This window comes from Paralichthys olivaceus, chromosome 17 (genome assembly GCF_024713975.1).
Source record: "Paralichthys olivaceus isolate ysfri-2021 chromosome 17, ASM2471397v2, whole genome shotgun sequence".
Classification (NCBI taxonomy): Eukaryota; Metazoa; Chordata; class Actinopteri; order Pleuronectiformes; family Paralichthyidae; genus Paralichthys; species Paralichthys olivaceus.
This window is the reverse complement of record NC_091109.1, coordinates 17,120,809-17,133,569: the sequence shown is the minus strand read 5'-3', so window position 1 is coordinate 17,133,569 and position 12,761 is coordinate 17,120,809. Positions and strand designations below refer to the sequence as shown.

Genomic DNA, 12,761 nt, shown 5'->3' with positions numbered 1-12,761 from the left:
AGGACACACAGATTCCTGAAGCATGGAATTGGTGGTCATAGTGTATTTTAAATGTGAAAAATGTGTCATTGGAATTTTTGACATCGATTCAGATTTTTGTTTGTATTTAAGTGTTGTTGGTCTGGTGTATTGATTGTGTACTATTTGTGTACTTTAATCAAGAATGCAATTGGATATGTTAAATTTCCGGGCCCTCATCTAGAATGAAATTCTCAATTTCAAGATGATGCGTTTGTCTAAAAATTATTGTTGTTTAGTGAGCATGAAATGCTCAAAGGGGGGAAATGTAATGGAAATTTTACATTTGTGAATGTGTAATTGCATGAGCAGACATGTATGTGGATGACTGACCAAATGGTTCACCAAATTGTTTATCTGAAAGGGCAACCTTAAGGTTTACGATGGTGGCTTAAGAGACTTGAGTCGTATGGCCTCGAGAAACCAAAACTTTATGGTGTCTCATGGTATCTCTGATTGGGATCTCACACCTGGGGTCTCACAGGAGGGGGTCATCCACAGAACATGTAAACAAATGGACAGGACGTCTCCTCCACTGAGTGAAACTACAGGAGGGTAATAAATACCTTTGAATGCTTAGTGGGAGGGGGCTGAGAGTTATAAGAACACAGATTCTCCTGTGTTCTTTGCTCATTTGTGCATGTCATTCAGGTGATGTGTACTGATGAGTCCATCTGCAGATGCTGAATTAAACTTTCAGAAAGAAGTGTTTGACTTTGTGCTTGTTTCACAGAAATTGCCACCACATGCTCTGTGGATGATGGGAGTTTCCCCAGCAGTCTAGACCTATAGCAGCTTAAGGGATGGTTCAGGACTCACCTGATCCAGCCAGGCTTTATCAAAAAGGAATGTTTTAAGTTTAACCTTAAATGCACAGAAGGTGTCTGCCTGGTAGCTGAATGCTCTACCTCATGTTCTACTCTTACAGACTCTTGGAACCACACGAGAGCCTGTGTTTTGGGAACGAATACACAGTACAATATACTGTGATGTAAACTGTGTTCTGAGAATGTTTTGGAAATCTGTGGGGATTTATGTAGGTAACATTAATTTGACAACCTTTACCATTTCTATTGGGGAGCCAATTTCACGGCTATGCTCAGTATCAAATTCTAAATCCACATAAAAAAATTGGGGGGTAAAAAAAATGAAAAGATGAGGAGGGCAGTTGATTTTCATGTGATTTTTACTATGTTGTAGACTGGTTTGTTTTAAATGTCCCCAGGCAAAATGGAACGTGCGTAACTTGTAGGTACTACAGTACCAGTATAGTGCCTGGAAAAGATAATATTGGTTACATGCATGATGCCTCGAGCTGCAACTGACAAGTAACACAGAAAGTGAGGGTAAACAAATGCACGTAAGAGGCATTGTCATCATCCACAGGGTCTTCTCCTGTGTCTTTTCACTCTGTAATGTGTATACTGATGACTGCTGCAGCTGGCATGACAACAGATTACTTTTCAAATTTGCTGATGACTCTGTGACAGTCAGTCTCCTCCATGCGGATGAGAACAGCCATGGTCCCATTGTGGATTGCGAATCTGTATTGTTGTGACTGCATTTTTACTACTAAATGTGACAAAAACCAAGGACATGAGTTTTAGGCATCAGCCCTCAAACTCTCAGAGTACTATCATCAAGGGGCAGGTGGTAGACTTTGTAAAGAACTACGGTACAAGTACCATGGGATGATTATTAACTATGATCTCTCTGATGACTATGTCCCTGATGATGGCTGTTTGTATTACGGATAGCATGCGGCTGATCCCTTATTCAGTAGAACATGTAGTAACATGTCCATGTTCCATGCTGTTTATTTAAAAATAATGTACTTGTCTTCTTGTACAATGCTCAATGATATAGATGTCCATTCCAGATTTCTGCATCATACCTTGGAATTGTATCCATAATTAATTATGAAAATAAATCCAGTTTATGATTTGTGATATATGACAATTTGATTCTGACTGATCATAATTCAAGGTCAGCTTTAATTTGCCTCAATTCAAGATACCTTAAATTAAGTTTAAAGTTAGAATGTCATTGTGGAAATCCTGAACTAGAATTGTGACTAATGAAGCATTGTGTTAGTTCATGCAGGACACGGAGTCATGTGCTCAGCTATACCGATAGGTTTATGGGTGCTCGTCAGTCACCCACCAATCACAGCCCATTCTCTCACCAAAGCGGTCCCTTTAAATACGACCTCATCCTCACTGATCCCTGCGAAGCTCAAACACTTTTAGCACCGTAATGGAAATTTTACATTCGTGTATGTATAATTGCATAAACAGACATGTATGTGGAGGACTGACCAAATGGTTGACCAAATTGTTCATCTAAAAGGGCAACTTTAAGGTTTACTGTGGTGGCTTAAGAGACTTGAGTTTTATGGCCTCGAGAAACCACAACTTTATGGTATCTCGTATCTCTGATTGGGATCAAACAAGTGGGATCTCACGGGGGGGAGTCACCCACAGAACATGTAAACAAAAGGACAGGATGTCTCCTCCACTGAGTGAAAATACAGAAGGGTAATATATACCTTTGCATGCTTAGTGGGAGGGGGCTGTGAGTTATAAGAACACAGATTCTCCTATGTTCTTTGCTCATTTGTGCATGTCAATCAGGTGATGTGTACTAATGAGTCCATCTGCAGATGGTGAATTAAACTTAAAGAAAGAAGTGTTTGACTTTGTGCTTGTTTCACAGAAACTGCCACCACAGCACCGAGTCCAAACACGGTTGTGGTAAATCATCTTAAACAAAAGTACCTTGCCTGCTACGCCCACTGGGCGCTCTGCATATGTCCCCTGTTTTATCTCAGCACACTGCTCGGCTAACCAGGGAACATCCAAAGAATGGAGCCTTCAGCGCCAATCATAACTGTGTCCCCATTTGCAACAAATGGGTAAAGCATGACAAAGGGTTCCTGACTGAACTCGGAATTAAATGGTTAATATCTGAAACTATAATAGTTCAACTGAATTGTAGATATCTAATGTCATTTTAATTCTACCATTACCTGTCTTGACATGTACTGTAGATGCTTGAGAGAGTGTCTGAGCCAGGGACAGTAGACATCACTGAGGTTCCATCAATAATGTGAGTATTGAAACACATGATATTTTACAATATACTGTGATGCAGATTCTCAGAAAGTTACAGAAATTTGTGGGGAAAAATTGTTTGCAGATGCTATGAATGTCGTGTTAATTTCTGACACTCAGTTCACATTTATAGAGTTGGCTTGTTTTGTCAAGAAATCATCCATGTAAATTAAAAGAACATGGAACAAATTATTTATCATGTATTGCTATATTTATTTCTTTACCATTTTCACTTTCAGTGTGGCCAGAGGCATTATGTTTTCAGCTTATCCATCCATCTGTCTGTCCCATTCATGTGAAAGCGATATCTCATGAACAACTACATCATGTAAGTCAAAGGTCGAAAGGTCAAGCTCACTTGACTTTGCATTGTTTTGAATACAAAGGAAATATCATTACATGTGGCACAAACATTCACTTGGCCTCAATGATGACTTGAATAGAATTCAGTTGTCAAAGATCAAATGGCAAGGTCACTAGGACCTCACAAAGCACACTTCTTGCCTTGTAAATGCGATACGCGCAGTACCTCAAAGTAATGGTTAATATTTACCAGTGTGTTAGGTGAATGTGTATATGTGCTCAGGAAACAATTTGTAATACGGTCTGTTCATGTAGCGTGAAGTAATATTGATAATTACATGACGACGATTAAGTTAACATAAGGCACATCAATCTCCTGCAATGCTAACTGTGCGCTGTCTGTGGAATAGTAGTACACCGTGGCTGTGGAAAAACTATGTGACTAGTGTTGTTGCAAGCAGGCTATTTTAAATTGATTTTTTCAGAAATAATTGCGTTACTGAGTGTACTGTTCTAAATTGTGAGTTGCAATATATTATCAGTATATTAGAAGTAAGCCGAGTTAAAGAATATTTTGTGAAATGCTGTATTTGTTTATCTTACATGCTTATGTTTACTTTATTACTGGTATCCAAAGTTGTTTAATGAATGCAGGTGCTAGGTCACAGATTAGACAGGTTAAATGTCTGTTTGGATGTACATGGTCTATAGTAATATTTCAGTATAGTCTATTGACGTATGTAATATTTCAGTTCTGTAGATATTCAGCAGTAATTGTACACATTGTGGCATTTGTATTTACAGTAGGTGGTTATCCTGATAATGAGTCATAATACACATGATCTGAGAAAAGTATGTGTCCATTTATCGTTCACTCAAATACACCCTTTTTCAGGTATTTTACACTAGAAAAACAGCTTCCGGCTACGGCGACCCGAATGTAGTTGTGCTTCCTGGGTCTCAGGGGGAACCTCTACTTAAAACTTGGGGCCCCTGGGTGGTTTTGGGCTCGAACTGAGGTAGGAGGTAGGTGGAAAAAATGTGATCTTTTGACCTGCAACACCCAGAGCTTTAATAACACATAGGGAGCCTTCTGGGGTGAGAGGAGAGGCAGTGTGCAAAATGTCAGAGCTCTAGCTGGTCAGGGGCCCAAACTGCGAATCTTTGATATCATCTACATTTGCCACTGCCTGTTTATATCTTTGAATGACTTCTATTTTTGATATTTTATATTTCATGTTGAATGCTGTTTGCACCGGGGATAAGAGGGAAACACTATTTCAATTCTCTGTATTTCCTGCACATATGTCATTATTGATCATAAAGTTGACTTGACTTGAACACTGATAAAGTTGATTCAAGATGTTGAATCTAGGAAAAACTGTTGTGATCCGTGGTCAATGACCTCCATCTAGTGGACGAAAAAAACCATTGCACCCACCTTATCAAGTCACAATCCCCATTATTCCTACACTCACAAACCATTAAAAAGCAATGATTTTGAGTGCAAATCCAATGGAAATGCAGTCAGTGGAAACCAAAGACTATTGTTAGCAGTAGTCAAGTGTTTTAGTGTTTCATCTTGGACACTGCCTTGTTTATTTGTCTGTAGCCATGTCCAAACTCTTCCACAAAGGGCCGAGTGGCTGAATGTTTTCTTGCCAATTCAAGATTCAACAATTTTTACTGTCAAATACTATTATTATTATTATTAGTATTCTCTTACATTTAAAAGAAAGGGAAAAAAGATTTAACTCAGGAGGAAAAATTCTAAAAATAGATGCAACCTAGGAGAAAAAAGACTGGTTTAACTTAACTTAGATTAGCTTTACTGAAATAAACTAGGAGAACTAAAGAACGAAAGGACAGAGTGAAATACTCTTTTCAATTATACTTGCCTTAGTATTAGGAACCTGCAGGGTATTTGTTTTGTTTTCTGTACTGTATTTTATATGTGTGTTTTGCATTCAGTAAATTGCCGGCCTTTTGTACTTAGAGCAACGGTCTCTGGTGTGATTATTCTTGCTTCCCACTCCTTAGAACCTAGAACTGGTCCAGTGGCGCAGTAAGTGGGGTGATACCGGTGCTACAAATTCAATTCAATTTTATTTGTATAGCGCCAAATGATAATATACATTATCTCAAGGAGCTTTACATAGAAGGTCAAGACATTAAAATATTGTTTAATATAGAGAAACGTAACAGTTCCCACAATGAGCAAGCACTTTGGTGACTGTGAAGAGTAAAAACTCCCTCACTTACAGGGAGAAACCTCTAGCAGAACCAGGTTCAATGTGGACGGTCTTCTGCCTCTACTGGTTGGGGTGAGCAGAGAAAAATGGGGAGAGAAGAGAAACAGTGGGGAGGGGGAGGCGAGAGACCGGAACACTTGAGCACCGTCAGGTATCAGCTCTGACTAGTTAAAATGTAAACGATAACAGTGTAAAGAAGTTATTGATTATTAATGATAGCAGCAACAATTCATATAATAATTAATTAAGTATTGTTGTTAATAATAATAATGATAATAATAATAATAATAGTTGTTCTCCTTCAGTTCTGGAGTCAGAGATACCTGCAATGAGAGAGAGAAAGAGAGAGAGGGACACGTCAGTAACATAGTTATTGACATTTATTAAAGTGTTAAATTAAACAGTCGGATTCCCCTGGTCCGCACCAGTTCTAAGTCAGCTGCTAGGCGCCAGCCGAGGCACACCGCCGGATACAGCTGGACGGCCACGAGCGAGGCCTCCTGACTGTGTGATGATCTCACGGCAGCTTTAAGAACTGCCACTCCCACATTTATTTAAACCCTCTCACTGCTCTGACTTCTGTGGTGGCGGTTGATATTGCCTTGCTCAGACTCCGAGGCTTTAACGCTCCTCTCTTTGCGATTCAAATGGCTGTCACATGTCAGACTGCTAACTTATTCTTAAGGTCAATTTCTGTCGTAGGTCTTGTGCCGTCAGCTCGTCTGTTGATGTGTAATCTGTGTCGGTCAAATAATAATGTTATAAAGTTCATTCTTTAATATAAAAAATAAGTTCGTGAGGGAAAAAAGGAAATCGCGCCAGGGTGGAGGGTTCGTGGGGAATATTCTCATTTACATATTGACATAGATTTGGTCGATGTACAACCGAGTGCTGGGGTCCTTTTCTCTGGCTACCTACATGAAGGAGTTCCTCAAGGAGCACCAATAAAACAGGCCTAACCTCACACAGTGGCTTCTTATGACCTCAATATCTGAAATAGTTAAGACCTGTGTTGGATCAGTAAAATGATTCTTGCCACGTAACACACATTCATTCTTCCTGAAAAGATTGAACCCCTACGGTTACCAGAAATGTCTTAATCACATCTGTGTTTCTTAGAATTCCACATTTTGTACAAAATGTAAACTTTCACAAAAGCATCTGCAGCCCCTTTGCGATGAAACCGAAAATTAAAGCTCCAGTGATTTCACGACATGAGATGACGGAAGTTTTTAACTGTTATTATAATTTCACTTTCGAGAGAAGTGGAGAAGTGCTCTGTGGATGATGGGAGTTTCCCCAGCAGTCTAGACCTATAGCAGCTTAAGGGATGGTTCAGGACTCACCTGATCCAGCCAGGCTTTATCAAAAAGGAATGTTTTAAGTTTAACCTTAAATGCACAGAAGGTGTCTGCCTGGTAGCTGAATGCTCTACCTCATGTTCTACTCTTACAGACTCTTGGAACCACACGAGAGCCTGTGTTTTGGGAACGAAAACACCTACTGTCTTCACCTACTGTAGATGGTTGAGAGAGAGTCTGAGCCAGGGACAGTAAATATGGTTGAGGTTCCATCAATAAGGTGAGTAATTAAAAATGTGATACCTTACAATATACTGTGATGTAAACTGTGTTCTGAGAATGTTTTGGAAATCTGTGGGGATTTATGTAGGTAACATTAATTTGACAACCTTTACCATTTCTATTGGGGAGCCAATTTCACGGCTATGCTCAGTATCAAATTCTAAATCCACATAAAAAAATTGGGGGGTAAAAAAAATGAAAAGATGAGGAGGGCAGTTGATTTTCATGTGATTTTTACTATGTTGTAGACTGGTTTGTTTTAAATGTCCCCAGGCAAAATGGAACGTGCGTAACTTGTAGGTACTACAGTACCAGTATAGTGCCTGGAAAAGATAATATTGGTTACATGCATGATGCCTCGAGCTGCAACTGACAAGTAACACAGAAAGTGAGGGTAAACAAATGCACGTAAGAGGCATTGTCATCATCCACAGGGTCTTCTCCTGTGTCTTTTCACTCTGTAATGTGTATACTGATGACTGCTGCAGCTGGCATGACAACAGATTACTTTTCAAATTTGCTGATGACTCTGTGACAGTCAGTCTCCTCCATGCGGATGAGAACAGCCATGGTCCCATTGTGGATTGCGAATCTGTATTGTTGTGACTGCATTTTTACTACTAAATGTGACAAAAACCAAGGACATGAGTTTTAGGCATCAGCCCTCAAACTCTCAGAGTACTATCATCAAGGGGCAGGTGGTAGACTTTGTAAAGAACTACGGTACAAGTACCATGGGTTGATTATTAACTATGATCTCTCTGATGACTATGTCCCTGATGATGGCTGTTTGTATTACGGATAGCATGCGGCTGATCCCTTATTCAGTAGAACATGTAGTAACATGTCCATGTTCCATGCTGTTTATTTAAAAATAATGTACTTGTCTTCTTGTACAATGCTCAATGATATAGATGTCCATTCCAGATTTCTGCATCATACCTTGGAATTGTATCCATAATTAATTATGAAAATAAATCCAGTTTATGATTTGTGATATATGACAATTTGATTCTGACTGATCATAATTCAAGGTCAGCTTTAATTTGCCTCAATTCAAGATACCTTAAATTAAGTTTAAAGTTAGAATGTCATTGTGGAAATCCTGAACTAGAATTGTGACTAATGAAGCATTGTGTTAGTTCATGCAGGACACGGAGTCATGTGCTCAGCTATACCGATAGGTTTATGGGTGCTCGTCAGTCACCCACCAATCACAGCCCATTCTCTCACCAAAGCGGTCCCTTTAAATACGACCTCATCCTCACTGATCCCTGCGAAGCTCAAACACTTTTAGCACCGTAATGGAAATTTTACATTCGTGTATGTATAATTGCATAAACAGACATGTATGTGGAGGACTGACCAAATGGTTGACCAAATTGTTCATCTAAAAGGGCAACTTTAAGGTTTACTGTGGTGGCTTAAGAGACTTGAGTTTTATGGCCTCGAGAAACCACAACTTTATGGTATCTCGTATCTCTGATTGGGATCAAACAAGTGGGATCTCACGGGGGGGAGTCATCCACAGAACATGTAAACAAAAGGACAGGATGTCTCCTCCACTGAGTGAAAATACAGAAGGGTAATATATACCTTTGCATGCTTAGTGGGAGGGGGCTGTGAGTTATAAGAACACAGATTCTCCTATGTTCTTTGCTCATTTGTGCATGTCAATCAGGTGATGTGTACTAATGAGTCCATCTGCAGATGGTGAATTAAACTTAAAGAAAGAAGTGTTTGACTTTGTGCTTGTTTCACAGAAACTGCCACCACAGCACCGAGTCCAAACACGGTTGTGGTAAATCATCTTAAACAAAAGTACCTTGCCTGCTACGCCCACTGGGCGCTCTGCATATGTCCCCTGTTTTATCTCAGCACACTGCTCGGCTAACCAGGGAACATCCAAAGAATGGAGCCTTCAGCGCCAATCATAACTGTGTCCCCATTTGCAACAAATGGGTAAAGCATGACAAAGGGTTCCTGACTGAACTCGGAATTAAATGGTTAATATCTGAAACTATAATAGTTCAACTGAATTGTAGATATCTAATGTCATTTTAATTCTACCATTACCTGTCTTGACATGTACTGTAGATGCTTGAGAGAGTGTCTGAGCCAGGGACAGTAGACATCACTGAGGTTCCATCAATAATGTGAGTATTGAAACACATGATATTTTACAATATACTGTGATGCAGATTCTCAGAAAGTTACAGAAATTTGTGGGGAAAAATTGTTTGCAGATGCTATGAATGTCGTGTTAATTTCTGACACTCAGTTCACATTTATAGAGTTGGCTTGTTTTGTCAAGAAATCATCCATGTAAATTAAAAGAACATGGAACAAATTATTTATCATGTATTGCTATATTTATTTCTTTACCATTTTCACTTTCAGTGTGGCCAGAGGCATTATGTTTTCAGCTTATCCATCCATCTGTCTGTCCCATTCATGTGAAAGCGATATCTCATGAACAACTACATCATGTAAGTCAAAGGTCGAAAGGTCAAGCTCACTTGACTTTGCATTGTTTTGAATACAAAGGAAATATCATTACATGTGGCACAAACATTCACTTGGCCTCAATGATGACTTGAATAGAATTCAGTTGTCAAAGATCAAATGGCAAGGTCACTAGGACCTCACAAAGCACACTTCTTGCCTTGTAAATGCGATACGCGCAGTACCTCAAAGTAATGGTTAATATTTACCAGTGTGTTAGGTGAATGTGTATATGTGCTCAGGAAACAATTTGTAATACGGTCTGTTCATGTAGCGTGAAGTAATATTGATAATTACATGACGACGATTAAGTTAACATAAGGCACATCAATCTCCTGCAATGCTAACTGTGCGCTGTCTGTGGAATAGTAGTACACCGTGGCTGTGGAAAAACTATGTGACTAGTGTTGTTGCAAGCAGGCTATTTTAAATTGATTTTTTCAGAAATAATTGCGTTACTGAGTGTACTGTTCTAAATTGTGAGTTGCAATATATTATCAGTATATTAGAAGTAAGCCGAGTTAAAGAATATTTTGTGAAATGCTGTATTTGTTTATCTTACATGCTTATGTTTACTTTATTACTGGTATCCAAAGTTGTTTAATGAATGCAGGTGCTAGGTCACAGATTAGACAGGTTAAATGTCTGTTTGGATGTACATGGTCTATAGTAATATTTCAGTATAGTCTATTGACGTATGTAATATTTCAGTTCTGTAGATATTCAGCAGTAATTGTACACATTGTGGCATTTGTATTTACAGTAGGTGGTTATCCTGATAATGAGTCATAATACACATGATCTGAGAAAAGTATGTGTCCATTTATCGTTCACTCAAATACACCCTTTTTCAGGTATTTTACACTAGAAAAACAGCTTCCGGCTACGGCGACCCGAATGTAGTTGTGCTTCCTGGGTCTCAGGGGGAACCTCTACTTAAAACTTGGGGCCCCTGGGTGGTTTTGGGCTCGAACTAAGGTAGGAGGTAGGTGGAAAAAATGTGATCTTTTGACCTGCAACACCCAGAGCTTTAATAACACATAGGGAGCCTTCTGGGGTGAGAGGAGAGGCAGTGTGCAAAATGTCAGAGCTCTAGCTGGTCAGGGGCCCAAACTGCGAATCTTTGATATCATCTACATTTGCCACTGCCTGTTTATATCTTTGAATGACTTCTATTTTTGATATTTTATATTTCATGTTGAATGCTGTTTGCACCGGGGATAAGAGGGAAACGCTATTTCAATTCTCTGTATTTCCTGCACATATGTCATTATTGATCATAAAGTTGACTTGACTTGAACACTGATAAAGTTGATTCAAGATGTTGAATCTAGGAAAAACTGTTGTGATCCGTGGTCAATGACCTCCATCTAGTGGACGAAAAAAACCATTGCACCCACCTTATCAAGTCACAATCCCCATTATTCCTACACTCACAAACCATTAAAAAGCAATGATTTTGAGTGCAAATCCAATGGAAATGCAGTCAGTGGAAACCAAAGACTATTGTTAGCAGTAGTCAAGTGTTTTAGTGTTTCATCTTGGACACTGCCTTGTTTATTTGTCTGTAGCCATGTCCAAACTCTTCCACAAAGGGCCGAGTGGCTGAATGTTTTCTTGCCAATTCAAGATTCAACAATTTTTACTGTCAAATACTATTATTATTATTATTAGTATTCTCTTACATTTAAAAGAAAGGGAAAAAAGATTTAACTCAGGAGGAAAAATTCTAAAAATAGATGCAACCTAGGAGAAAAAAGACTGGTTTAACTTAACTTAGATTAGCTTTACTGAAATAAACTAGGAGAACTAAAGAACGAAAGGACAGAGTGAAATACTCTTTTCAATTATACTTGCCTTAGTATTAGGAACCTGCAGGGTATTTGTTTTGTTTTCTGTACTGTATTTTATATGTGTGTTTTGCATTCAGTAAATTGCCGGCCTTTTGTACTTAGAGCAACGGTCTCTGGTGTGATTATTCTTGCTTCCCACTCCTTAGAACCTAGAACTGGTCCAGTGGCGCAGTAAGTGGGGTGATACCGGTGCTACAAAATCATTTCAATTTTATTTGTATAGCGCCAAATGATAATATACATTATCTCAAGGAGCTTTACATAGAAGGTCAAGACATTAAAATATTGTTTAATATAGAGAAACGTAACAGTTCCCACAATGAGCAAGCACTTTGGTGACTGTGAAGAGTAAAAACTCCCTCACTTACAGGGAGAAACCTCTAGCAGAACCAGGTTCAATGTGGACGGTCATCTGCCTCTACTGGTTGGGGTGAGCAGAGAAAAATGGGGAGAGAAGAGAAACAGTGGGGAGGGGGAGGCGAGAGACCGGAACACTTGAGCACCGTCAGGTATCAGCTCTGACTAGTTAAAATGTAAACGATAACAGTGTAAAGAAGTTATTGATTATTAATGATAGCAGCAACAATTCATATAATAATTAATTAAGTATTGTTGTTAATAATAATAATGATAATAATAATAATAATAGTTGTTCTCCTTCAGTTCTGGAGTCAGAGATACCTGCAATGAGAGAGAGAAAGAGAGAGAGGGACACGTCAGTAACATAGTTATTGACATTTATTAAAGTGTTAAATTAAACAGTCGGATTCCCCTGGTCCGCACCAGTTCTAAGTCAGCTGCTAGGCGCCAGCCGAGGCACACCGCCGGATACAGCTGGACGGCCACGAGCGAGGCCTCCTGACTGTGTGATGATCTCACGGCAGCTTTAAGAACTGCCACTCCCACATTTATTTAAACCCTCTCACTGCTCTGACTTCTGTGGTGGCGGTTGATATTGCCTTGCTCAGACTCCGAGGCTTTAACGCTCCTCTCTTTGCGATTCAAATGGCTGTCACATGTCAGACTGCTAACTTATTCTTAAGGTCAATTTCTGTCGTAGGTCTTGTGCCGTCAGCTCGTCTGTTGATGTGTAATCTGTGTCGGTCAAATAATAATGTTATAAAGTTCATTCTT

General features: G+C 39.2%; 1 long non-coding RNA gene across 1 annotated transcript; it reads left to right on the top strand.

Moving 5' to 3' along the window:
• The first annotated feature begins 1,021 nt into the window (after positions 1-1,021).
• On the top strand, positions 1,022-11,730 carry LOC138405267 (uncharacterized). Its single transcript, XR_011238957.1, has 5 exons — positions 1,022-2,976; positions 3,068-3,126; positions 3,371-9,275; positions 9,367-9,425; positions 9,670-11,730. It is a non-coding gene; the product is annotated as an uncharacterized lncRNA (long non-coding RNA).
• Positions 11,731-12,761: the final 1,031 nt, after the last annotated feature.